The 27,050-nt window shown below is 42.5% G+C and overlaps 1 protein-coding gene across 1 annotated transcript in view; it reads right to left on the reverse strand.

Annotated features, from left to right (window-relative positions):
* inppl1a (inositol polyphosphate phosphatase-like 1a) overlaps positions 1-27,050 on the reverse strand; it is a 268,648-nt gene that overhangs the window by 234,417 nt on the left and 7,181 nt on the right. The gene's annotated exons all lie outside the window — the stretch shown is intronic.

Consider the following 27,050-nt stretch of genomic DNA (forward strand, 5'->3'; position numbering starts at 1 on the left):
CAAGTTTCAATTCAAAGAGTACTCCTCAGTATTCTGGCCACCCTTTATCACCGAACTCTTTTAAAAACTATTTGTTTGGTCATTAACTCCAAATCTTGCAAGACCTTACTATGCACAAATTGGCTGCCAGTTTCCTTACAAAGCAACAGTGTAAAAGTCAGTAGTAGTGAAATAAAGTAAGCAAGCACTGGAAAAAGGAAAGCTGCAGGTCCAGCAGCACCTTAGGAGAAAGAAAGTAAGTTTACATTTCAAGTCAAACATAACTCACTGCGGAAAGCATAAAACAGTATTATTTGGCCCAAATGTGAATAGATGCAAAATCAAAAGATGGCATGTGCCTGGATTTCCAAAAGGTGCTACAAAGGCTACGAGACGAGATAGGACCATATGGTGTGGGTGACAACCTATTAACCTATAAAAACATCGATCAGCTAACAGGAAGCACAGAACATTACCCTTTTTCAGGGCAGCAAACTCTCAGCATTTGACTGCTACAGGGACTAATGCATGGGAGACGGTGGCATGGTGACGGTGTCATTGGATCTTCGGAAGGCTGGACTAAGGCTCTGGAAATAAAGGATTTTTAGATTAGATTCCCTACAGTGTGGAAACAGGCCCTTTGGCCCAACAAGTCCACACCACCCCGTGAAGCATCCCACCCAGACCCATCCCCTATAACTCACACACCCCTGAACACTACGGGCAATTTAGCATGGCCAATCCACCGAACCTGCACATCTTTGTGGGAGGAAACCCACGCAGACACAGGGAGAATGTGCAAACTCCACACAGACAGTCACACAGAGGCAGGAATTGAACCTGGGTCCCTGGTGCTGCGAGGCTGCAGTGCTAGCCACTGAGGCTTGCTCAGCCACTACAGGTGGTCAGTTCAGGGGCAACCACATGTCTATGTGTGGTGTCTCATGAAGGCCAGACTGGGCAAGGATGGTAGATTTTCTTAACTAAAGGACACAGTGAACATTTTACAGTTTTTACAGCCATCATTGATACTTGTCCTGGTCACCAATACCGAGACGAGGTCTATGTTCCAGCTGTTGTGGAAGTTTTAACTCATGTTTTCAGACCATTTGCTTGGGCCTCAGGATTACTAGCCCAGTGACATTTACATGGTGTCATCATTTCTGCTCCATGTTACTGACAGTAAAACATTTAGCTTTCAATTTGACAGGGAGACACTTGGATCGGAAACAAATGTACTAAATAAATAAAGGTAATTATGAAAGCTAGCTGAAGTACTGGGAAAGGAGTTAGCAGCAAAGAGGACCGAGGAACGACAGCAGGTGTTTAAGAAAATAGTTTATGCCTTACAGCAAAGACATATTCCAGTAAGGGAGGATGATTCTGGGAAGGGGATAAACTAACCATGGTTAAAAACAGAGAAGTGTAGATTGCATTACATTGAATGAAAAAAAAACGAGGAAAGTTAGTATGCCAGATGATCGATACCACTTTAAAAACCAACAACGTATGATCAAAAAAAGGAGACAATGAGCTTCGAGAGTAAACTTGTAAGTAATATCAGGACAGACTGCAACAGCTTTTTTTAAAGCTCGGAAAAGGAAAACAAAAATCAAAGCAAAGATTCATGGTATGCCAGGGGATTGGAAAGTTTTAAAACATAAGGAACAGGAAATGACAGGAGGTGAATAAATATTTTGCATCAGTATTGACAGTAAAAGACACTAATTGCATCCCAAAATTAGTAAATATTCAAGGAGCAAAAGGAAGAGAGGAAATAAATGCAATAACTATCTCAAGAGAAATTGTCAGAATCTATTATAAAAGATGCATTAGCACAGCATTTAGAAATACATAAAGTGATCAGGCAAAATCAGCATGGTGTCAAGAAAGGGAGATCACATCTGACAAATTTAATGGTATTCTTTGAGGAGTTAACAAGCAGGATGCATAAAATGGGAAGCATTGAACACAATACATTTGAATTATCAGAAGGTGTTTAATAAGGTACCATTTGTTAGGCTAGTGAATAAACAAAACCCCATGGCATTGGAGGTAGTACAGAGTCGGTTGGGATAAGGGCACATCTTCAGGAAGGCAACTGTCAGGAAGATCATTTTTCCCAGGGTTGGATACACATAATTGACTTGATGGTAGGGAGCAGGGGTAATACTGTAAGGATGCTCATCTAACTGGAGACCTGTGACTTGAGGTGTGCCTCAGGGTGATGATACTGGGCCCATTGCTGTTTGTTATTTATATCAATGATTTGGATGAGAATGTACAAGGCATGATTAGTAAGTTTGTGGATGACATTAAAATAAGCAGTATTGCGGACAGTGAAAAAGGGTATCAGAAATTGCAGCAGGATCTTGATCAGCTGGGGAAGTGGGCCGAGAAATGGCAAATGGAGTTTAATAAGTGTGAGGTGTTGCATTTTGGAAAGTCAAATCCAGGTAGGAGTTTCATAGTGAATGGTGGCGCCTTAAGGAGTGTAGTGGGACAGAGGGACCTTGGAGTTCAGGTGCACAGTTCTCTGAAAGCGGAGTCACAGGTAGACAGTGCAGCGAAGGTAGGGTTTGGCTAACTGGCCTTCATCAGTCGTCAGGGTATGGAGTACAGAAGTTGGAAGTTACAATGCAATTGTACATGACATTGGTAAGGCTGCACTTTGCGTATTCCATTCAGTTTTGGTCACCTAGCTTTGGAAGGATGTTATTAAACTGGAAAGAGTGTAGTAGAAATTTACAACAATGTTGCCATGACTCAAGGGACTGAGTTATAGCAAGAGGTTGGACAAGCTACGACTTTTTTCTTCAGAACGTTGGAGACTGAGGGGGACCTCGTAGAAGCATATAAGATCATGAGAGGCATGGATAGGGTGAATGCACTCAGTCTTTTTCCCAGGGTTGGGGAATCAAGGACTAGGCGGCATCAGCTTAAGGTAAGAGGGAAAGAACACATGGTAACCAGCGGGGCTTTTTTTAAAAAAAAAAGGGTGGTACACATATGCAATGAGCTGCCAGCAAAAGTGGTTGAGGCAGGTACATTAACAACATTTAAAAGACATTTGGGCAAATACATGGATAGGAAAGGTTTAAAAGGATATGGGCCAAGTCCAGGGAAATGGGCTTCGCGTGGATGGACATTTTGGTCAGCACAGACCATTCTGGGCCAAAGGGCCTGTCTCCACACTGCAGGGCTCTATGGCTGATTTCAATCAGAACAGCGATGATCTCACTGAATGGCAGATCAAATTCGATGGGCTGAAACACTTATTTCTGCTCACGTCTTAGGGGCTACTGCAGTTAAACTGTAATAAGACAAGAAGAGGATGTACTGGGCTTGAAGCCAAAATGCCACTTCATTACTTATGTAAAATAGGGAGCTACTTTTGTTTTCCATTCTCCTGTCAAATCTATAAATGGAGAAAGGAATTCAGTTCCAAGGTCACAAATCCTGACCCTGTCTAAGATTTTCATTTACACACTAAGCAGAGATCACCGAAAAGCAATCATGAACTGAAGGATGACTGATTTTAATTTTCTGTAACTGGGCAGAGAGACACAAAATCAAGTTGTCACAGTCCAGGGGTGCCCTCCTTGTCATACTATACCACTGCTTACTTAGCACAGACCTGGGTGGGTTGGAGGCAAATGTTCTCATTCTAAAAAGGTTCAGTTCCACAATGGGGAATTCTTAAAGTCGCTGTTCTTCATCTCAGAGCTGCAAGAGTGAAGAATCCCAGAGAAACCAAAACCAAACATAAGTTATATTAACAAACTGTCTTGGGGAAAGAAAGCACCTGTTAAAGCTCAACAGTAATGTGTTGGCCACTGACAGGTGTGGAGGAGCTATGCAAAGACTCACTAGATGACTGGGTCAAATATCTATTCCTGACTTTCTCAGCAGGATTGAAGCAGCCTAGAGAGTACATTAGTGGTTTATAATTGTCCTTTGGCATAAAGGCTGCACAGACCAGTATCAGCTGTTACACATTTCAGTGCACATATGGAATTCAAATTCCCAATAAGGGCTGAGGCACATAGGAAGTGCTTTGCAAAGAGTACACCACAACTCAGATTGAAAGCAAATCTCAAAAGATAAGAGGCAGAGGGAGAGATCATAAATGCTCAAGTAGAAACTGGAAATAAGTGGATGGGGTGGTGCAGCAGTCATGTCACTAATCAGGCAATCCATAAATTCTGGGGCAAGGATTCAAATCCCAGAATGACAGATAGTGTAAAATTCAGTTTGGAATAGAGTATAGCTGGCCTAACAGCATCCATGGTCATCGTCAACAGTTGTTAAAGCCCACTTGTTTCACTAATGTTCTTTAAAGAAGGAAATCTGCCATTCTTATCTGGTCTGGCCTAATGTGACTCCAGGCCCATAACAATATGGCTGACTCTCAACTGCCCTCTAGGCTTATTACGGATGCGCAATAACCGGTGTTGCCAGTGATGCCCACATCCCATGAATGACAAAAATAACAAAACAGTCCACCCATTGTCTGTCTGAATTTTGCACATTTCCCTTCCAATTGTCCTAAACTCTAGTGATACAGGTCCAGTTAAATCAATCTCTCCTCAGGAGGACAGTCCTGCCACCCTTGATAACAGGCAATTCAACCTCCACTGCACTCTTATTGGAAGTACGTAAAGGTAGTATTCTTCAAGTATGGGAAGAGGAAAAGAAGGATGAGTGAACATAAATGTAGGTCCCTTCTGGTCAAAACCAAGGAAATGTAAAATGGAGAATAAATAAATGACTGATTAAGTATGTACCTTGGTTATCATCACAAAAGGAGAACACAAATAGTACCAGAAATGTTGGGGAACCACAGAGAGAGGAAGGAACTGAAGGAAATCAGTATGAGGAGGGAAATGGTGTTGGGCAATCCTCCAGGTATGGTCTCACCAAGCCCTGTATAACTACAGAAAGGCATTCACACTTTTGAACTCAAATCCACTTGCAGTGAACGTCAATACATCACTATGTTCAAAATTGCTTGTTGCACCTGTCTGTCGACTTTCATTGACTTGCTACAAGGACACCCAGATTCCTTTGAAGAGCCAAACTTCCCAATATATTAGGTTAGATTAGATTAGATTCCCTACAGTGTGGAAACTGGCCCTTCGGCCCAACAAGTCCACACCACCCCTTGTAGCATCCCATCCAGGTACCACCCCCCATAACACTACGGGCAATTCAGCATGGCCGATCCACCTAGACTGCACATCTTTGGACTGTGGGAGGAAACCGGAGTACCCGGAGGAAATCCATGCAGACACAGGGAGAATGGGCAAATTCCACACAGACAGTCACCCAAAGCTGGAATCTAACCCGGGTCCCTGGCGCTGTGAGGCTGCAGTGCTAACCACAGCCACCGTGCCACCCTATATCACCATTTAAATAACACTCTTCCTTCCTGTTTTTCACACCAACGTATATAAATTCACACTTAGCCACATTGTACTGCATGCACTATTTGTTTGCCTAATTCACTCCGCTTGTCTAAACTACCATGAAGCCTCTTTGTAAACTCCTCACAACCACACCCAGATTTGGATCATTAGTAAACTTGGAAGTGTTGCACCTGGTCCCCTCATTTAGGACATTGAGATATGTCATGAATAGATGGGTCCCAAGCACTGATCCTTGTGGTGCATCATTAGTCACTGGCTGTCATTCAGAAAACAAAAAAAAATCACTTTATTCCCACTCATTAGGGTTTGAATTGTCCACATATCATGTAGATGCTTTGAAATCAATCTTAGCCTGTGGCTGCTCAACAAGATAAAAGGAGGGCACTGGTTGGACTGATCCTGTAATATGGAAAATTAGTGAAGGGGCTCAAGAGGAATGATTTATATAATTTCCTCCTTCTTGCTGGCGCCAGTTCATTAAAATTAGACCATATCTAGAGAGTACTGCAATTAGCATCGGACACTACACCTTAGGATTGAAAGGCTGGCTTTGAGGAATTGCCATACTGTTTTACTGGAATTGGGGAGGCAATGACCTTGTGGTATTATCACTAAGCTATTAACTCAGAGACTCAGGTACTTGGGTTTGAATCCTGCTCTGATAGATGGCAGAATAGGATTTCAGCAAACATCAGAATTTAAGATCCTAATGATGACTCTGAAATCACTGTCAATTGTTCAAATACCCCACCTGCTTCACTAATGTCTTTTAGGAAAGGAAACTGCCACCCTTACTCTGCCTGGCCTACATACAATTCTAGAGCCCACAGCAATTCGGTTTACTCTCAGCTGCCCTCTGGGCAATTATGGATGAGCAATAATGCTGGTTTAGCCAGCGGTGCTCACATCCTGTGAATGAGAAATGATAGTACTGCAAGTAAAATTAGGGATGAAGATAGCAGAATTGGAGGAGCACTGACATCTAAGGGTTCAAGGGCTAGGATTGCAGGGATACGTAGGGGCAAGGCTGTTGAAGGATTTAAAAACAAGGATGAAAAGTTTTAAACGGGATTCTCAGTGTGAGTCCATGTGCTACAATCTGCAACAGATTGTTGTGTCTCCATTTGCTTGGCAACATCTTTTAAAGATCTTGTTTCCTCTCCTAGAAATAGGTTAGACAGTAAGTGGCATGGGAAGAGGGTATCACAAGCCTTAAGAAATGGAGGAGGCATCAGGGTTCACTAGTTCATATCCAAAAGTTTTGCAATCTAAATCATTGAACCATCTATTTATTTAGATTGCAAAGAAATTCCCAATTGAAACTTTAACTAAAATAATTCCCAGAACAGGTAATTGCCTCTAGTGAAAGGAAATGATCATCATTGTTCTATGTCACTTCAAAGCTGCCTTTTCACGTCAATGAAAATGTACAGCAATCTGCCCATATTGTGTTACAGCCCTTTAGTTTGAAATTAATGAGCTTGCTTCACATCTTGTCATAAGATCTGTTAATGTCACAGACACAGGGGAGACATTTTAATACCAATAGTTCAGTGAAGAGATAGAAAAGCAGAAATTGTTAAACTTGTATTGAACATTTATTAGATTGGACTTGAAATTGTGAACAGATTTGGTCTTGATATTACAGAAAAAAGGAAAAGGCATAAAAAAAATTTAGTGAAATAATGCTGTAGTAGAGGGATTACACAGAAAAAAAACTGCACAGGTTAGAGTCCTTTTCTGTAGAAAACAGAGAGGGGTGATCCTTTAAGATTGTTAAGGAACTTGAAATAATTGGGAGGTGTTTCCACTGTTGGAGAGACCAAAAGCAAAAAGGCATAAATACAATATAGCTTAGTAATCAATTAGGGAGCTCAGCAGAAACTTCCTTACGCAGAGAGAGACTTGCAAGAACGTGGAATTTATTCCCACAAGCAGCGGTTGTGATCAGTAACGTTGATACATTTCAGCAGGTTAAGTTAACACATTAGGAATTAGGTACGAAAGGTGTATGAGGAGATTTATATGGAGCAAAAAGAACAGCATGTATCAGTTTAACCAAATGGTTGCAGTACTTAACAATGCAATCTCATGAGCTGAGATAACAAAGTGCGTAGCTGGACGAACACAGCAGGCCAAGCAGCATCTCAAGAGCACAAAAGCTGACGCTTTGGGCCTAGACCCTTCATCATCCTCTGATGAAGGGTCTAGGCCCGAAACGTCAGCTTTTGTGCTCCTGAGATGCTGCTTGGCCTGCTGTGTTCATCCAGCTACACACTTTGTTATCTTGGATTCTCCAGCATCTGCAGTTCCCATTATCTCTGATACAATCTCATGAGCTGGATTGACAATGAAACAGCAGACAAACAGGCTTCCTTAGCCTTGGATGGAAATGGAGCAGGCCATAAAATAAGTCTCACCAGAGATGCCTCAAACCTAGAAGGGATAAGATTTGCCTGGTGTCCCTCCACAGGTCAAAGGGATATATAGCTTTGAAATTTAGAATCCCCACAAACATTCATCTTTGCTAAATTCTTGCACTTCCATAAAACTTGCCAACTTCAGGGCATTAAGCTGAACAAATGATCTTATATTAAGAAAAACAAGTCACATCTTAGGGCATCCCAAAAATGCAAACTGAAAGCATGTTAGCTTGTTATAACGTCAAGTGCAGCAATTTGAACACAGCATGGCTATGAACAGAAAGAAGATAGCAATCAGTTAATCCTTTTTGCTGCTGATAGCTGAAGGATAAACATCATGTTCTGAATCTGAAGAACTCCCTTCTCCAGGTAGGATTTGTGCCTTTATTTAAAAATATAACATCTCATCAGATGGTATCTCCAATCAAATAACCGCACAAGAGCAGAATTCAGCACTGACTGGACTGTGACCATTGGTCTTTAAAAATACATCTTGTACTTTACCTCCTACGCACCCTGAGGACTTTATGGAAGCAATTTTTACAAAAGAAAGATCAATACAGGAGCATTGTGTACCAGGCACCATTCATTGATTCTTCAGACCAACACTATCTTTGGATAGACAAACTCCTTAAAGTACCAGTGTTCTTCAGTGATTGCAAAATATGGGCAAACCAGTGTGAGGGTTTTGAAATTTCACATCACACAGGTGGTGGTGGGGGAGGGGGAGAAAGAGGAGGTCTTACACACAATAGGGAGGGCTTTGAATACAGCTTAAATCACACAAGATTTGCACTAACCTTTGGTGATAGACCTGAAACGCAACAGTGACAAGCCCACAACTCTAACACAAACCAAAAAAACTGAAAACCTGGCAAGAAAGACACTTGCAATTTCCTTTTATTTAGTTAGATTTATTGCCCAAAGCTGACAAGTTAACTTTCCTTTGCAGCTATTTTGATACAACTTGCTTCTCAGCCCTGTAATGAAACAGTCAAGTGCAGGAATGGACTCAAATATAGGTCCACACCAGGTAAGGAAAAGGAGACTCTTTTAATTCAAGCATGTTAGCGAATCTTTCACAATTCTGACAAACCAAAAGCTTCATGGTCTATTTCCAACATGCAAACTGCCATGGTCGGTTTAAGCTCACACTCTTTAGGTTACTAGTCCAGTATTATAACCACTATATTAGTGTCTTTCAAAACAAAAAACTGGTAGCTATAATGTCTAAAGTGAATACATTCATGGGGATTGGGGGGGGCAGGGCAGAGATTGCCTAGAACCAATGCAGACCAAATGCACTATAACAATTCCGTGCTTCCATTATTCAATTTTACACAGATGACAAGCTCTTTCAAGTTACACAAGTAAACATGCTGTCCACCTCTCATCCTCAATCAACATATTGTATGTTTTACTTTTACTTGTACCATGGCCTTCATATCTCTATACATCCTAAAATGCGATACAAACATACTTCTGAAGTACAACTCCTGTCATAATCTAGGAATACATGTTCTCAGTGAACACTTTAACCTATTCTATTTGTAATCACTGCAGTCTGTTCTATTGCTAATGCTCACTATAGAACTATCAATTGCAAAAACGACACATCTCGTTCACTAACGTCCTTCAGGGAAGGGAATCCTTACTTGATCTGAACCACTTGCAATACCAGACCCACAGCAATCTGGTGGATCCTTAACTACCTTCTGAAATAGTCAAACAGGCCACTGAGTTCAAAGGTCAATTAGGATGGGCAACAATTAAAAGCCTGGCCAGGACCACCTGCATCCCACAAGAGAAATAAATTCAGTTGGAATGCACTGCCTGAAGGGGTGGGGGGTGAACAATAAAAATTTTAAGAGGGCATTCAATAAATGTGACGGGACAGGCACAATAGGCCCTAGGACTGTCTTCAATGCTCAATTTCAGGTCAGCAATTTTGAATGATACAGAGTTATAAGTCAGAGTTATACAGTATGGAAACAGACCCTTCGGACCAACCAGTCCACACTGGCCATGCTCCCAAATGGAGGGCTTGAGATATAAAAATAGTCTGTAAAAGCTGGGACTTTATCCGCTGTAGCATAGGAGGTTGAGCAGTGAACTTATTGAGGTTTATAAAATCATGAGGAGCATAGGTAAGATGAATGACAAGGATCCTTTCCCTGGGGTGGAGGAAGTCAAAACGAGGGGGCATATTTTTAAGGTGAGAGAAGAAAGATTTATACAAACGATGGGTATCACCCACCCCCATGTGAAATAAACTTCCAAGAGAAAGCAGTGGATGCAGGTACAGCTACAATATTTAAAAGATATTTGGATAAATTCATACACAGGAAAGATTTGGAAGGATATGGGCCAAGCACAGAGTTATTGGATATCGATTAGTAACTGACTTTATCTGCTACAACGGCCTGGGGGTGCTGAGGCCAAATGTTGCATTCAAAACAAAAACCGCAACTGCAAGTATTACCTGAATGCAGGCCAAGTAAGCAGCAATCAGCTATTTCAACATTGACTGGGAACCAAGTTCAGGTCATTGGAGAAGAGTCTACGTCAGGTTGACAGAAATGGCATGCCTAGGTTATCAACAACCTATTTTGCAATCTCTTCAACCATGCTGCATGGTATTCAAGAAAAAACAGATTGATGAGTGACCAGAGGTCTTAGAGAAAAATGTTGTCTCTTTTGTTACAAGAGACAATGAATATTAGACAGTAACCACATAATCTAAGAGAATTTTAGAGAAAATTCTTTGCTTCAGGGAGTGATGAGAGTGTGGTACACTATCACAAGGAGTGGCTGACAACTCTCGTCCAAGTGTATTAAAAGGAAAAATCCAGACTAGCAAATAATGGAGAGAAGAACAGACGGTTACAATCATAAACGTGAAAATATTTGAGAGGAGCACATACCCCAAAATGGAAACTGGCTATTTTAATATAACTAGTGAAACTAGCAACAGCAGCGTGAAGAGAAACGTTTTCATACATCATTTGATTAGGGTTTGTAATGCACTGAGTGTATAGCAGAGAAAGTTTCAACTGAAGCATTTTAGAGAGAATTCATTGTTTGAACAGGAAATGCACAGGGCCTTGAGAAGGTGAAGGAATGGGACTTGGTAAACTGCCCCTTCGGAGCACAAACCCAACAGGTCAAATAGTCTCCTTTTGCGCTCTGTGCGATTCTGTCAAACACTATTTTTGATAGACTGATGACTAAATACCTCAGTACTGTGTAAATCCCATGTAATCCTATTATTAGGTGATCTTCAAGTGATTCCCCATCCATATGAAAATCAGACTACATTCAAGACACAATCAAATCCTAAATCCAAGGAATGTTGTATCAGCTGGAGTGAAATAAGCAGCAGGAATGCCTCCGAGTCAGAAATCATGGGTTAAATCCACGTTTCAGAAGGCTGTGTACCAGGTCAAAGTTAAAACTCCAGTGTAATGCTAAGGAAATGTTGCACTGAAAGGGGTGTTTATTTTTGGTTGAGTTATTCAACCAAAATATCAGCATCCTCAAGTGGGCACAAAAGCCCCAACAATGCTCCTGAAAACAATCAATGGAGTTGCCCCTGACGTTCTGGGTGCCATATTTATCCCTCAAATGATCACCAGGATGACAAAATTTAAAACAGCCTTGGGTGCAGCTGTACCCAGGGTCACCACAGCAGATGTTAGATTGGCCTTCTTGAGCATGCACCCGTGGAAAGCAACTGGACTGGATGAGTCCCTGGCCACTCAGATCCAGCATGCACCAACTGGTGGGACTATTCGCTGAAATCTTTAACCTCTCCTTACAAGGATCCAAAGGCCCTACCTGCTTCAAGAAAAATCACCATTATCCTGGTGCCATAGAAAACCTTGCCACTGACTACCACCCCTTGGCTCTGATATCCACAATTCTTAAGTGCTTCAAGAGATTAGTCATGGTTCATATCAACTGTGGACTACCAGCCTGTCTTCACCCTTTGCAATTCACCTACCAGTGCAACAAGTCTATAGCAGTCGCTGTCTCCTTGGTCCTACGGTCATCCCTGCATCATCTGAATAACAAGGACACTCACATCACACTCCTACTTATTGGCAACAGCTCAGCTTACAATACCATAATTCCAAACAAACTCATCTCAACTCCAAGACACAAGTCACGGCTCCCCTTCTGTGACTGGGCCCTCAACTTTCTGACCTACAGACTGCAATCAGCAATAGACAACAATACCTCCTCCACCATAATCCTCAACACCACTGCCCGTAAGGTTGCGTACTCAGTCCCCTACTATTCTCAGACAACTGTGGGGGCAAATTCCACCCCAACTCCATTTACAAGTTTACTTATGACACTGGGCCATTGTAGGTCAGACCTCAAACAACGCCGAGACAGAATACAGGAAAGAGATTCAGTGCCTAGCAGTACGGTCTGAAGGCAGTAATCTCTCAGAAGCGGAGTGGAATATATGCCTGTCTGCATCAATGGTGCTGAGATGGAGATGGTCAAGAGCATCAAGTTCCTGGAAGTGATGATCACCAATCTATCCTGGTCCACCCACATTGACACAATGATCACAAAAGCACAACACCACCACCTCGACTTCCTCAACAGGCTAAGGAAATTCAGTACGTCCACAAGGACTCTTACCAATTTTTAACAGATGCGGCAGAGAAAGCATCCTGTCTGCATGCAGTGAGATTTGGCAACTGCTCTTCCTGAGACTGCAAGAAACTACAAAGAGTCATGAGCACAGTCCACTACATCACGCAAACCAGCCTTCCGTCCATTAACTCCTTCTATACAGCCCACTGCCTCAGGAAAGCAACCGTAACAATCAAAGTCCCCTTCCACCTGTTTATACTCTCTTCCAGTAGGTAGAATATCCAAAAGATTTGAATACACATGCAAACAAATTGGGAACAGTGTGCAGAAGTCAGCACTGCTGTGAAGCAGATTGGGAGAAGCGTGCATTGAGTCACGCTTGCTGTCAAATAGACTGGACAGAACTTAGCACTGAGCACTGAGTAACGTGGTGAACTCGGCATAAAACAATACATGAGGAGAGCGGTGAACACTTTGTGCTACAGGTGAAGGAATCTCATTGTAATTCAGCATAAGCAGGTCCGAGTCTTAGCACAGTTAGTTCACCTTCTGGTTAGTATAGGGAATTCAAACTGAGTAAATTGTGGGGGATATTTGTTAGAGAGAAATAACCATAATCTTTGGGCAGCTAACTTAAAATATAACTCAATCTAACAGCCTATAGAGGCTTAGTTATGTCTGTTGGTGGGGTTTTCACTTCTACCTGTGGGATGCCATTAATCATGGATGCTGACTGCATCTCGCAGAAGTGTACCCAGTTTCAGCTGCTCAAACAGGAGCGCACAAATGGCAGACTGCATCAGAGATGGTTGGGATAGAAACGCCATCACACCCAAGATATATGAAGATAGATGGGTGACCAGTCAGTAATCCATTTTGGATACTGATTGGGGGGGGGGGGGGGGGAGGTGGGAGGAGAAGAGAAGAGAGCACGAGCGAGAGAGCACACAATGACAGCAACAGCAGAAGCCAGAGCAGTGGCACCATGGCTGGCCCTGCTGTACAGAGCTGAGGGTCAAAGCATAGAGCAATAGTAATTAGAGGTTCAATAGTTAGGGGGACAGATAGATTTCTGTGGCCACAACAGAGACTCCAGGATGGTATGTTGCCTTCCTGGTGCCAGGGTCATGTATACCTTCAAGTAGGTACAGGGCATCCTGAAATGAGAGGGTGTGAAATGGATATGCAGAGGGATTTTGGTGTCTATGTACATAGATCCCTGAAAGTTGCCACCCAGGTTGACAGTGCTGTTAAGAAGGCTTACAGTGTGTTAAGTTTTACTGGTAGAGGGATTGAGTTCCAGAGCCATGATGTCATGCTGCAACTGTACAAAACGCTAGTGCGGCCTCAGTTGGAATAATGCGTGCATTTCTAGTCGCCCCATTACAGGAAGGACGTGGAAGCATTGGAAGAGATGTAGAGGAGATTTACCAGGATGTTGCCTGGTCTGGAGCGAAGGCCCTATGAAGAAAGGCTGAGGGACTTGGGTCTGTTCTCGTTGGAGAGAAGGAGGCTAAGAGGGGATTTAATAGAGACATAGAAGATGATCAGAGGATTAGGTAGGGTGGACAGTGAGAGTCTTTTTCTGAAGATGATGACTTCAACTTGTCCAAGGGGACATAGCTGCCAATTGAGGGGTGATAGATTTAAGACAGATGTCAGAGCCAGGTTCTTTACTCAGAGTGGTAAGGGTGTGGAACGCCCTGCCTGCCAATGGAATTAACTCAGCCACATTAGGGGAATTTAAAACAGTCCTTAGATAAACATATGGATAATGATGGGAGTGTGTTTGGGGGGGGGGAGGGCTTAGATTAGTTCACAGGTCAGCACAACATCGAGGGCCGAAAGGCCTGTTCTGCTGTTCTGCGCTATATTGCTCCACGTCCTGTAAACTGACAGAAGTGATTGCCTATTTTGGCACAAATGACAGAGAGGAAGGGTGACAAAGTCCTGCAACGACAATTCAGGGAGTTAGGTAGTAAAAGAAAGAAAGAAAAAGGTCCTCTAGAGGAGTAATTTCAGGATTACACCTTGTGCCATGTACTGAGGCTAGGAGCAGAGACAGAATACAATTGCACACGTGGCTAAACAGCTGGTGTGGTGGGGAAGGGGAGGCTTCCAATCTGTGGATCATTGGGACGTAATCCAGGGAAGGTAGGACCTGAACAAGAAGGATGCGTTACTTCTGAAGTGGACAGGCACCAAAATCCTGGCAGGGAGGTTTGATACTGCCACTCGAGAGGACTTAAACCAGTGTGGCAGTGGGGTGGGATCTGGAGCAGCAGGTGAGTAAGTACAGAGGCTGGGGAAGAGCTTGAATCTAAGGCAAATATAGCCAAGAGGAAGAGCAGTGAGGGAGGGGCTGCATAGCTCAACAGACTGGAAGCACGGACTGTGTTTGCTTGAATGCAAGTATAACATACAGACTGTTCAACTTAGAGCCCAGATTAATGCATACAGTTATGACGTTGCTGCTATCAGACATGGTTGGAAGAGGGGCAGGATTGACAGCTGACATTTCAGGATATAAATGTTTTCAAAGAGACAGAGGAGGTCACGATACTGGTTAGGGAGCATATTACAGTTGTGTTGATGGAAGGATCTTGCAGCAAGGCATTACGGATAGAGTTTAGGAATAAGAAGGGTGCAATCACAACACTGGGATTGTAGTACAGGTCTCCCAGCTGCCAGGAGATACTTAGACAGATTCTGAAGCACTAGGAAAGAAATTGAAGTAAAGATCCTCAAGGGTTAAAATCTCCAGATTACTGCCTGAGCCACATGCTAATTGGTATAGGGAAAAGAGTGTTAGGGAAGTAAACACGTGGCTAAGGGATTGGTGTGGGAAAAAAGGATTGCAATTCATGGGGCATTGGCATCAGTTTTGGAATCGGTTCGGGGGGGGGGGGTGGAATCTGTACCGTTGGGACGGTCTCCACCTGAACTGATCTGGAACCAGTGTGCTAGCGAAAAGGATAAATAGGTGGTCAGTAGGACTTTAAACTTCTGAGTCGGCGGGAGAAGGGAAAGTGAAAGTGAAAGACAGGGAGTATGGAGTTAAATGGAAAGATAAGCAACAGGATAGCATGTGTACAGGTGGATTTAAGCACAAGGCAGACTAGGAATACAGCAAAAAGGAAGAATAGCTTAAGGCATCTTGGGATTTCCAACCTCTCTAATAATGATAAGAAAGTTAGCATTAAGGCACTTTATCTAAATGCTCGTAGTATTTGCAACAAAGTAGATGAATTAACAGCACAAATCCTCTTGAATGATTATGATGTGGTAGGCATCACAGAGACATGGTTGCAGGGAGTTCAGGACTGGCAGTTAAACATCCAAGGATTCACAACATATCAAAAAGACAGGGAGGTGTTCAGAGGGGGCGGTGTTGCCCTGTTAGTTAAGAATGGAATTAAATCTATGGCACTGAATGACACAGGGTCAGAAGATGTGGAGTCTGTGTGGGTGGAATTGAGGAACCACAAAGGCAAAAAAAAACTATAATGGGAGTTACGTACAGACCTCCTAACAGTGATCAGGACCAGGGGCGCAAGATGCGCCGAGAAATAAATAGGGCATGTCAGAAAGGCAAGGTCACGGTGATCATGGGGGACTTCAACATGCAGGTGGATTGGATGAAATAATGTTGCTGGTGGATCCAAAGAAAGGGAATTCATGGAATGTTTGCAGGATAGCTTTTTGGAACAGCTTGTGATGGAGCCCACAAGGGAGCAGGCTATTCTGGACTTAGTGCTAAGTAATGAGCCTGACTTTATAAAAAAACCATAAAGTAAGGGAACACTTAGGAGGCAGCGATTATAATATGGTAGAGTTCAGTCTGCAGTTTGAAAGAGAGAAGGCAAATTCGGATGTAATGGTGTTACAGTTAACCAAGGGTAATTACAGGGGCATGAGAGAGGAATTGACAAAAATCGACTGGAAACAGAGCCTAGCGGGGAAGACAGTAGACCAACGGCAGGAGTTTCTGGATGTAATTGAGGACACAGTACAGAGCTTCATCCCAAAGAAAAAGAAAGATTATCCGGGATGGGATTAGACAGCCATGGCTGGCAAAGGAAGTCAGGAAATGTATCAAAGAAAAAGAGACAGCCTATAAAGTGGCCAAGGGCACTGAGAAATCAGAAGATTGGGAAGGCTACAAAAACAAACAGAGGATAACAAAGAGAGCAATAAGGAAGGAGAGGATCTAATATGAAGGTAGGCTAGCTAGTAATATTAGAAGTGATAGTAAAAGCTTCTTTCAATACATAAGAAAGAAACGAGTGGCAAAAGTAGATATTGGGCAGCTCCAAATTGATGCTGGAAGGCTAGTGATGGGAGATAAGGAAATAGCTGAAGAATTTAATAAGTACTTTGCGTCAGTCTTCACAGTGGAAGACATGAGCATTATGCCAACAATTCGGGAGAGCCAGGGGGCAGAGTTGAGTACGGTAGGCATTACAAAAGAGAAAGTGCTAGAAAAGCTAAAGGATCTAAAAACTGATAAATCTCCTGGCCCCAACGGGCTACATCCTAGAGTTCTGAGGGAGGTGGCTGAGGAAATAGCAGAGGCTTTGGTCATGATCTTTCAAAAGTCACTGGAGTCAGGGAAAGTCCCAGATGATTGGAAAATTGCTGTTGTAACCCCCCCGTTTAAGAAAGGATCAAGGCAAAAGATGGAAAATTATAGGCCGATTAGCCTAACCTCGGTAGTTGGTAAAATTCTAGAATCCATTGTCAAGGATGAGATTTCGAAATTCCTGGAAGTGCAGGGTCAGATCAGAACAAGTCAGCATGGATTTAGTAAGGGGAGGTCGTGCCTGACAAACCTGTTAGAATTCTTTGAAGAGGTAACAAGTATGTTAGACCAGGGAAATCCAGTAGATGTTATCTATCGAAACTTCCAAAAGGCCTTTGATACAGTGCCTCACAGGAGGCTGCTGAGCAAGGTGAGGGCCCATGGTGTTCAAGGTGAGCTACTGGCGTGGATGGAGGATTGGGTGTCTGACAGAAGGCAGAGAGTTGGGATAAAAGGCTCTTCTTCGGAAGGGCAACCGGTGACGAATGTGTCCCGCAGGGTTCAGTGTTGGGGCCGCAGCTGTTCACCTTATGTATTAGTGATCTGGATGAAGGGACTGCGGGCATTCTGGCAGTTTGCCAATGATACAAAGATAGGTGGACAGGCAGGTCGTACTGAGGCGGGGGGGGGGGGGAAGCTGCAGAAAGATTTAGACAGTTTAGGAGAGTGGTCCAGGAAATGGCTGATGAAATTCAATGTGAGTAAATGTGAGGTTTTGCACTTTGGAAAAAAGAATACAGGCATGGACTATTTTCTAAATGGTGACAATATTCGCAAAGAAGTACAAAGGGATCTGGGAGTGTTGGTCCAGGATTCTCTAAAGGTTAACTTGCAGGTAGAGTCCATAGTTAAGAAAGCGAAGGTAATGTTGTCGCTTATCTCCAGAGGGTTGGAATATAAAAGCAGCAATGTGCTTCTGAGGCTTTATAAAGCACGAGTTAGGCCCCATTTAGAATACTGTGTCCAACTTTGGGCCCCACACCTCAGGAAGGACATACTAGCCCTGAAGCGTGTCCAGCAGAGATTCACACGGATGATCCCTGGAATGGTAGGTTTATCGTATGATGAATGGCTAAGGATCCTGGGATTGTACTCATTAGAGTTTAGAAGGTTGAGGGGAGATCTAATAGAAACTTACAAGATAATGTATGGTTTAGAAGGGGTGGACGTTAGGAAGTTGTTTCCGTTAGGTGGAGAGACTAGGACCCGTGGGCACAGCCTTAAAGTTAAAGTTAGAAGGGGTAAATTTAAAACGGAAATGAGATGACATTTCTTCAACCAGAGAGTGGTGGACTTGTGGAATTCATTGCTACGGAGTACAGTGGAGACCAGGACATTGGATGCCTTCGAGGCATCCATCGACAAATTCTTGATCTCAGAAGGAATCAAGGGCTACGGGGAGAGTGCAGGGAAGTAGAGTTAAAATGTTCACCAGCCATGATTTAAATGGCGGAGTGAACTTGATGGGCCAAATGGTCTTATTTCCACTATGTCTTTTGGTCTTAAGATGTGAAAATGAGGTTGTTGACTTGCTTACCAAACTGGCTGGTTTTGGTTTAGACATTTCATCACCATGCCAACTGACATCGTCAGTGGAACCTCCGATGAATCGATGTTATTCTACTCCAATTGGAATGTATACTGTCTGGTCTATTATGGTGTGTAGTGTAATTTCTGGTTTTGATCTGTATGGGTTTGTATGAGGTCCAATTCTATATGTTTGTTGATTAAAGTATGGGTTGGGAACCATGCCTCTCGGAATTCCCGTGCGTGTCTGTGCTCGGCTTGGGCTGCTATGGTTAGTTTGTTCCAGTTAAACTGATGGCCTTCATTGTCTGCATATACAGGTGTTAAGCAAAGTTCTCCTTTTAAAAAAGGCACGATGAACTCTCATCCACAACCTGAGCTACAGATCTTTGCCAATACATTAAAAGATGTGAAATTAGCAGGGGCGTTGTGATGGGGGACTCCCTGGAGCTAAGTGCCAAGCATTGGACAGGCAGCAATTTCTTCAGTGTGCAGGAGAGTTTTTTGAAACATTATTTGGATAGTCCATTGAGATAAAGTCCTTGAAGAATATAGAGAAAGTCAGAAAGTGCTCAAATGGGAGTTGAGGACTAAAAAGGGCTATGAAATATCCTTGGTCAGCAGGGTTAAGGACAGTCCCAAAGCATTTTTTACATACATTAGGAGCAAGAAGGTAGCTAAGGAAAGACTAGGCTCATTCAAGGATAAAAGGAGGGAGGTTTTGAGTGGAGCCAGAAGAAATGAATGAGATCCTGAATGAGTACATTACATCAGTATTCGCCTAACAGAGGAACATGAGGGATGTTGAGATTAGGGAAAGGTGTGTGAACGCTCTCAGGGAGGTCAACATAACGAAGGAACAAGTGTTGGTGTCTTGAAATAGATTAAGGTAGAGAAGTCCCCATGGCCAGACTGGATCTGTTCCAGGATGCCAAGGGAGACAAGGAAAGCAATAGTTAGGGCCTTAAACAGATATCTTTGCATCCTCTTTGACCTCAGGCAAAGTTCCAGAGGATTGGAGAATGGCCAATGTTGTTCCTTGGTTAAGACGGTGAAAAGAGATAATCCTGGTAATTACAAGCCAATGAACTTAAAGTCAGTGATGGGGAAGCTGTTGGAGAAAATACCAAGAGACAGGATTTATTCACATTTGGAAGCAAGTGGACTTGTTAGGTTATAGGCAGCATGGGTTTGTGTTGGGAAGGTCATGTCTCACCAACTTCAGTGAAGTTTTTTGACGAGGTGACAAGAATGATTGATGAGCAAAGAGCAGTGAATGTTGTCTACATGGACTTTATTGCATTTAATATGACACGTCATGACAGACTGGTATAGAAGGTAGAGTCTCATGGATCTGAGGTGTGCTAGCTAGATGGTTACAAAACTGGCCTGGTCATAGAAGACAGTAATGGCGGAAGCATACTTTTTGGAATAGAGATTAGTAACTAGAGGTATTCTGCAGGTTCAGCATTAGAACCTTTGTTATTTGTAAAATATATATACACAAGTGGTCTGATTTTTCAGTCATGTGATACCAAAATTGGCAGAGTTGCAGACAGTGAGGAGGATTGTCAAACAATACAGCAGGATATCGATAGATTGCAGTTTTGGGCAGAAAAATGGCAGATGGAGTTTGGCATACAAATACAAGGTGATGCTTTTGGAAGATCAAATTCAGGTGTGAATTATACAATAAAACGGCAGAACCATTATGAGCACTGACACAGAGGGATCTGCGCATACAGGTCCACAAATCCCCAGAAGTGGCAATGGAGACGGACATGGTAAACGTCTGTTTACAATTTATACAGTGTAGTTAATGCAGTAAAGTATTCACAATAGTATTATTGAACAAAATGGGCATATGAAGATCCAGGGCCTGTTCAAAGAGATCAGTTTTATGCACCTTTTAAAGGAGGAAAAAGGTAAAGGTTTGGAGAAGAAGGAATTCCAGGGCTTTGGCCTTGGAACCTGAAAAATGCTGTCATTGGCAAAAATTAAATCAGAGACCAGAATCTTAAGAGCACAATTACTCTGGTTAGTCATAAAGGAGGAGGTCTTGATAGGGATGGAGTTGGTAAGGCCATGGAGAGATTTCAGATTGGGTTTCTTGTTTTGCCAGAAGAATGGCATACCTGGTGAGACAAACTTGGAGGAGTAAGCAATTTAACCCTTTGAGCCTGTTCAGTATGATCAGAGCAGATCATGTGTCTCCTTGCATTATTTCCACTTGCTCCCAACTGATGCCTTTAAATTTTGGAAATTTATCATCTTTCTTGAATATATTTAGTAACCTTGGTCTCCACAGGCTTCTATGGTAGAGGATCTACCTCACATCTAAAACTGTGACCCTTGGATGTTGACTCCCCAGCCAAGGGAAACATCCTCCCTGCATCTAGCCCTGTTAGAATTTTATGTTTCAGTCTGATCCCCCACTCGTCCTTTTAAACTGCAGTGACTACAGACCCCAGGCAAACCAATCTGGCTGCATAGAACAGTCCTACCGTCCCTGGTAACCGCCTCCCGAACTTTTTCTGCACTCCCTCTACAGTAGGTATATCCTGTCTTGGGAAGGAAGACCAAAACTGCAGACGGTACTCCAGGTGTGGTCTCACCGAGGCCCAGAGTTATTTCAGTATTACATTCCTGCTCTGAACTCGAATCCTGTTGCAGTGAAAGCCAGAACACCGCTTGCCTTCCTAATTCCTTGCTGCATCTGCCATTCAACTCTCATTGGCTGACTACAATGATGCCTTTGTACGTGCATACTTTCCCATATATTACCATTTAAATAATACTCTTCTTTCTGTTTTTCATACTGAAGTGTATAACATCACATATGCGATATTGTATTGTGCAATCCATGTGTTTACCCACTAATTCAACTTGTCTTAAATCACCTTGAAGCCTACTTGTCTCCTATGCACTGATCCTTGCGGTACCCCTCCAGATACCCCCTGCTTCTTTTTTTTGGGGGGCAGGGAGCTAAAAGAACAAGTTATTCCCACTCTATTTCCATGGGCTTAGCTTTGCCCAATAACCTTTTAAGAGGGACCTTATCAAAAGCCCTCTGAAAATCCAGATGCACTACATCCACTCCTTTATCTATTCTACCAGGTACATTCTCAAAGCAAACCCAGTAGATTTGTGGAGCATGATTTGCCCGTTTTAAACCAATGGTGGCTTTATGTTAATGTTTTCCAACTCTTTGTTACTAAAGACGTGCTAACATACTCAAGTACATTCCCCAGGACTGTTAGATTAACTGGTCTGTAATTCTTTCTTTTTTTCTTATTTCCACCCCTTTAAATAGTGGGGTTACATTTCCTGTTTCTCAGTCTAAAGGAATGGCTTCAGAGTTTACAGGATTTTGGAAGCTGACCACCAGTGCATACTATATTTCCAATTTTCTTAGTGCTCTGGGATGTAGATTATTAGGCTGATGGAACGTGGCTTGTTGTCTGAACCGGACGCTGGTTCCTCCAGCAATGTAGAAATTTCTCCAAGGACTGTCACCTATCATTTAGGATTAGAGTCACAGTGTGGAGCTGCAACACTGCAACCCAAGATGAGCAATGACATGCTCAGTTGTGCCTTGTCTGATGGCTTAATCTCTTGGTGCAAGAGAATGACAGTCTTATTGTCAGTAAATTTGACTGTTGGTTGACATAGTGTGTCCAAACAGAGCTTTAGCTTTGTTTAGTTAAAGGTACTGATTTCACCACACTGATTGTAAACATTATGCATAGACATTGGTGAATTTCTGGTTAAACAGTACACTTAATGCCTGTCTTCTGTGTATGGCTTCCAGAAAAAAAAACTGGGCTAATAGCTTTTGGCAAGAGAGCACAATTTCTTATTTATCTGCTTAACATTTTATTGTGGTCCCGATGGCCAGGAGTCAACATCTACATTCACTTTTGAACTTTGCTGAAATCCTGATAACGGGATTGAACACCATTGGTTTTGTGAGTGGGTGGGGCTAGTTTTGTACAAGTGTCCAAATTTAATGGCATCAGCACAGTAATGTCTGCTTTGCCAGAATTCTGTTCAACTTATGGCTGAAGTTTGAGATATTAGATTAAAAGAAAAATGGGAGAAGGTTAAACAGTGTGCAGGTTTATGAAGTGGAGCAAACTGCTCAGGTTAGTGATGCAACCAATAACAGTTTTGGGGTGTGGTGACTGACACTGCCAGCAACAATTTTTTTTTGCTTACCATTGGCATGAATGGGATTGGCTATTAATGCTGTCTCATTTAATAGTTCAGCTTGTTTGCGGGCAGTGCCCTGGTATGAAGGGATGGGGAGGGCACAATGAGTGAGTTGAATCTGAAATTAGGAATTACACTGATCCATGGAAAGCAACATTTAACACTAACCTGTTATTTGCTATACTTTATGGCTATCAAATGAGAACAGAAGAGCAAGCAGAGCAGAAATGAGTAGATGACTGTCTACAGTGAAGGCAGTGTGTCACCTTTAGTTCTGTTTTACTGTGCGAGTCCCTTGATTGGGTTTACCTTGTAATCTACAAACTCGTACTGTACGAGGAAAAGTATTGCACTCTTATTTGAATCTCTGGGCTTCGTGAGCATACTGATTCTGAAATCCCTTATGTTGTTTGCTAAACCTGACTGCAAATACACGAGGGGTTGCACTGAAAATAGAGATCGGCTCCATTGTAATATTTGCTGTGATTGTACAGGTGGTGAAGCTTACGCTTTTTGTGTCAATGTCCTTGTATTGCCACAAACTCTTCTTCTCTGTCCCACTCCCCAGTCACTATTGCTAAGTTCCCCCTCTTCTCCATCACCAGGTCTTGTTACTGGACTCAACCTAGATCCCCAGGCTAGTGTTCTGGGCATGTGGGTTCTAATTCCAACATGGCAGTTAGTGAAATTTTAAATTCAGTAAAAATTGCGACGGAAAAATCATGTCTGGCAACTTTACAGACTCATTTGCTTTGCTGATATATTGTAAAAAGGAAGTCCGCTGTCTTGTTCTGATCAGGCCTACATGAGACTCTAGACTGACCGCTCAGTAATTAGAGATGGGTAGTAAATACTGGCTTAGCCAGTGACATCCACATCTCATGAACAAAGAAAAAAAACACTTGACCCAACATGTTCTATGACTTGGCATCACAACTGCGCATCTAGATACTTCCTAAATGTTAGGAGGATTTTTGCCTTTACAAGCAGCGAGTTCCAAGGAAAGCCTAACCTGTGATTTATACAGTTCCAGCCTAAATCCTCGCTCTTAAGCTCTCTGCCTTGGCTAAAGGCAAGCATACCGAATTCCTCCTCAACTGCTTTATCCATCTGTCCTGAAATCTTAAAGGGACTTGTACACCAAGTTCCTTCTATTGCCGGTGTTTCCTGCAGTCCTACCATTCATCACGTATTCCCATGCCGTGTTTCCTTGCCCAAGTATAACATCTTGCACTTAGCCGGATTAAATTTCATTTGCCACTGACCATCTGACCAGCCTATTTATATCCTCATGTAATCTAACGGTGTCCTCCTCACTATTTACCCTCTCCAACTTTTGTGTCATCTGCAAATTTAATGATTGACCCTCCTAAGTTCAATGATAATTTTATATATACCACGAATAGTAAGGGGCCCACCTCTGTTCCCTGCAGAACTCCACTGGACACAGGCTTTCAGCCATTAAAAAAAATTCTTTGCCTCATGCCATTCAGTCAATTCTGGATCCAGTTTACTAAGTTTCCTTAGACACCCATGGACTTTTACCTTTCCTATCAGTTTCCTATGTGGGACCTAGCAAAAGCCTTGCTGAAGACCAAGTAGACTACATCAAAAGTATTTCCTTGATCTACACATTCGGTCACTTCTTTGAAAAATTCAATTAATTTAGTCAGACATAGCCTCCGCATAACACAACTATGCTGACTGTTCTTGATTAATTCCTTACTGTCCAAATGCAGATTGTATATTTCACCCATTGCTTCCGATAGTTTCCCACCAGCGAGGTCAGCTTCCATATTTAATGTGACTCAAATGTCTACTATTTTCACTTGTTTGCAGGAGGCACAGGGTGACTGGTTCCTGCTTAGAGTCCTTGACTTGTTAATTAAATTACAGTGGCTGGAAATAATCTAGCTATAGTCAGACTGGAGATGCTCTTTACTGTAGAGCAAAAGCACCTTCTCCAGAGATTCATGGTTTCTGCCAAAACATTCGTACTCTCAACCTCTTGGACTAGTTGCGAGCCTGTTCACCTAATTGTTGGCAGGCAGGAGGCCTTCGCCATTAATAATTGGTCATTAGTCCACAGACCAATCAGCTAATTCTTGACAGCCACAGCTTCATTTGCACATATCCCTTAGCTCCAATTTGTCTGTCGACTCAACTTCCACAATTGCTCGAGGAAGCAGCTGTTTAAATGCAACTTGAGAGTGTCACACTACTTTTGCTTTTTAAAACTTAGTAATACTTCAGCAAGCCTTGGTTTTCAAAACATTCATTCCCATTTCAGTCCGCCATTAAAAATACAGGTAAATAAAAATAGAACCTTTACAAGATTTTAGAATCTGCTGCTGATATCTGCAGCTGCATCGTTACAATAGAAGGCATTGCATTTAGGGGAGAGGTAGATAAACGTGCTGGTGTGAAAGGAATTGGTTGTTGTTCAGATACAGCAAGATGAGGTATGCTAAGAAGCTCTTGTGCTTAAATACTGGTATTGGTCAGTTTCTGTGCTGTACAGTTTGTGACCTCGTGTATCTATGCTGGACTGCTTGTCTGTTCTGGTGCGACCCGATGCTATAAGAAGGTTATGTTGATGGGTTTTTTTGTTTGCTTACGTGCAGCTGCTCTGGAGATAACCAATTTCAAAGAGTGAATGCCAGTAATTGCATTGTAGGCTGTAAAATTTGTATTAAAAAGGGCTTTTAGTGATGTGTCTACAAATCGGTAGTTTGTTGGCTGGACAGCTGGTTTTCAATGTGGAATGACACCAGCAATGTAGGTTTAGTACCTGCACTGGCTCAGTTTACCATGAAGGACTCCCATTCTCAATCTATTCCCTTCGCCTGAGGCATGGTGACTCTTGGGTTAAACCATAGCCATTCGCCTATCTCTACTGAGGGAGCAGCCCTATGTCTGATAAGATGGTGACTTTATCTTTTACATAAAGAAGTTCTTCTCCAAGGATGTTTGTTTGGCTTGTGTACCCATAGCATTTTAGAAAATGAAAGAATGTGCATAAAGCTCCTCTTAGATCCTACAACAATTTATGAATAATTAATTATTCTTTTGAAGCTTATTTCACCCAGTCATAGGATTTTGGCATTTCAGGCTGTGCGGCATTTGTTGTCCATATTTACTTGTGCTCATGAAGGTCCTGGTGAGCTGCTGCCTTTCTAGATAAATGAAAGGTAAGAGAGAGGCCAGCAGTGGATATTGGGATCACGGGAACATGAGGCTGCAGAAGTAGTAATGAAGAACAAAGAAATGGTGGAGGCACTAAATAGTACTTTGCATTATTCTGCACAGTGGAGGACACCAGTAGCAAACCAAACTCAGAATCCGAGGGCAGAAGTGTGTTATTGGCTGTTACTATGGAGAAGTTGCTGGGAAAGCTGAGAAGACAGGAGAATGGTGTTCAGAAACATATCAGTCATAATTAGTGGAGTAATGTTGATTGCAAAGTGACTTAATTCAGCTCTTGTATTTCATGGTTTTACTCCTTGAACCACTGTTGAAGTATAGCAGTTATGGTAACTAAGCATAACAGGTTTGAGTTTGAATTTGAATTACTGTTGTCATGTGTGCCAAGATACAGTGAGTATCCATCCTATCTATGCCTCAATTTTGTAGACCTGTATCAGGCCACCCCTCAGCCTCTGTCTTTCTAGTGAAAATAATCTGAGCTTATCCAACTTCTCCTAAGAACCAAAACCCTCAAGACTAGGCAACATCCTGGTAAACGTGCACAGCAAGTTCTCCAAACCACCTGTTTGCTTCTGGTAGTTTGGTGACCAGGATTGCATGCAATATTCCAAATGTGACCTAACTAAAATTTTGTACAGCTGTACCATAACTTGCCAACTTTTAAATTCACTGTCCCAGCTGATGAAGGCAAGCATGCTACGTGCCTTCTTGATTACCTTGACAAATGTACTTTATGGGTTAAGTTTGAGGAACGATTATACAACTCAAGCCTGTTTTCAAGAATTTAGAAGGCTAAAGACTGATCTGATCAAAATCTTCAAAGTATTAAAAGGAGAAGACAGGGTAGGTAAAACAAACTATTTCTACCAGTTGGGGATTCCATGATTGGGGACATCGTCAAAAATATACCAGGCCATAAAATATTACAGAATTAGGTCATTTGGCCCATCAAGTCTGCTCCGCCATTCTATCATAACTGACGTGTTTCTCAATTCCATTCTCCTGCCTTCTCCCTGTAACCCTTGATCTCCTTACTAATCAAGGGTGCACCTGTCTTTAAAACGGACAATGAAACTTGAC

Source organism: Stegostoma tigrinum, chromosome 6 (assembly GCF_030684315.1).
Source record: "Stegostoma tigrinum isolate sSteTig4 chromosome 6, sSteTig4.hap1, whole genome shotgun sequence".
Lineage (NCBI taxonomy): Eukaryota > Metazoa > Chordata > Chondrichthyes > Orectolobiformes > Stegostomatidae > Stegostoma > Stegostoma tigrinum.